The following is a 1,886-nucleotide window of genomic DNA, read 5'->3' as shown; positions in this document are numbered from 1 at the left end:
AAGGGGTGTAGTAACTCTGGGAGAGACTTGCTAAACCCTGGCAGAAGTAGAAATGAAATCCCTTTAGGGCCATGTGCCCTGATGTCCTTAGAGGTTGCAGTGGCCTTTGGGGGACAGCCCACTGGCCAGAATCTGTGGCTTCTTCCATTTGAGACAGAGCAAGGCAGGACAGGGAAGAAACTTGTATGTTCTAAAGAGAAAATCAAGCAAAGTTTCAGATACTAATGCTGCCTACTTCAACAGCTTCCAAAAAAATCCCCTGGCCATGCCTAGGCTGACGTCCAACAGTCCTGGGCAAGACGGTCACAGGTGTCTGGTAGAAGTCCTGGGAGGAACAAGTAAGGCCTGAATTCAGGCTCCAACTGCCACCTGGTGGTCAGTCTTGGAGAAGCACAAGCCAAGGGTGGAGAGGCTGCTCCAGGGAGCTGGGAGTGGGGCCAAGGGTCCTCAAACCTCCCTGTGACTTCCCGTGTATTACATCAAAATAGAACTTTCAAAAAGAAAAGCCCTGGCTCATGAGGCTCAGTGGACTGAGCGCTGGTCTGCAAACTAAAGGGTCGCCAGTTCTATTCCCTGTCAGGGCACATGCCTGGGTTGTGGGCCAGGTCGATGTTTCTCTCACACTGATGTTTCTCTCCCTTTCTTTCTCCCTCCCTTCCCCTCTCTCTGAAAGTAAATAAATAAAATCATTTTTAAAATATTTTTAAAGATTTATTTATTTATTTTTAGAGACGGAAGGGAAGGAGAAAGAGAGAGAGAGAGAAACATCAATGTGCGGTTGCTGGGGGCCGTGGCCTGCAACCCAGGCATGTGACCTGACTGGGATTTGAACCTGCAATGCTTTGGTTCACAGCCCGTGCTCAATCCACTGAGCTACGCCAGCCAGGGCATAAAATCATTTTTTATACACTGTTAGTTTTGCAGCTCCTACACCAAAGACATCATATTCAAGGGCAGGAAAGGGCTGCAAAGTGTTTAGTTTACGCCTTTCTTGACACCACAAATAAAATCTTTTTAAAAACCCTAGAAGAGATTCTAAGCAATAAACTTAGAGTGTTTGATCAGAAAAGTTTGGAGAAAAAAAATGGATACCTCCACTATGTCACTTAAAAAAAAAAAAAACACCTTAACAGTTTTATTCTAGCATTCATACCTGAACAATCAGTTCCTCAATGAGAAGATAAGAACTATTTATGATCCAACATTAAAAGAGGATATTTAAGATGACAATTAGTCCAACACTCTTATTTTACAATGGGAAAAACAGAGGCCCAGAGACAGGAGGCTACTTGTCCAAGGCTGCACAGAAAAGCAGAATGGTGGAAAGAGAGTTGTCTAGGCCCCCAGTTTCAGTGAGATGCTAAGGCGCTCAGCAGGGGATGCAAGGCCCAGTGACTTCACCTCTGTGAGCTGCTCTGCCTTAAACTCCGTAAAATGGCTGGTAATGAGTTCAGTATGTACAGTACCCAGCCCAGTGCCTGGCACTTCATTGGTGCTGGGTAAACTGGAGTTTGCCCTTTTTTGAGAGAGGGGGGATCACCTTACCTTCAAAGCCAGGCGGATCAGAGACAAAGACTGTGGCCACAACAGGGAGCCACCCTCCACTGTGGGTGAGTCCAGGTTCTAGACTTACAGTGAGGATTGAGCCTGGTGGTATCTTGGGGGGGGGGCGGGGAGGGGAGGGCTGAGGGTCACCATGGAGATGAGCGGGGCAGGGGCCAGGCTTTCAGTTTCTATGGTGACAGCCTGAGAAGCCGAATGTGATCTGGAACAAAGGTTGCGGAGCATGGAGTTCTTTCTACGGGGATGGGGAGGGGGCTCTCTGAGGCTCATCTAGGGGTGAAAGTAGGGGAATGGGAGAAATGGAGATGCTCATCTCCATGGTG

General features: G+C 47.8%; 1 non-coding gene across 1 annotated transcript; it reads right to left on the bottom strand.

The window, feature by feature from the left end:
* Window positions 1–907: 907 nt before the first annotated feature.
* LOC123824414 lies at window positions 908–1,008 on the bottom strand. Its single transcript, XR_006786693.1, has one exon. It is a non-coding gene; the product is annotated as a small nucleolar RNA SNORA13 (small nucleolar RNA).
* Window positions 1,009–1,886: the final 878 nt, after the last annotated feature.

This window comes from Phyllostomus hastatus, unplaced genomic scaffold, assembly GCF_019186645.2.
Source record: "Phyllostomus hastatus isolate PE091 unplaced genomic scaffold, TTU_PhHast_1.1 phas_contig_551, whole genome shotgun sequence".
In the NCBI taxonomy this organism is placed as follows: Eukaryota; Metazoa; Chordata; class Mammalia; order Chiroptera; family Phyllostomidae; genus Phyllostomus; species Phyllostomus hastatus.
This window is presented reverse-complemented; position numbering and strand designations above follow the sequence as displayed.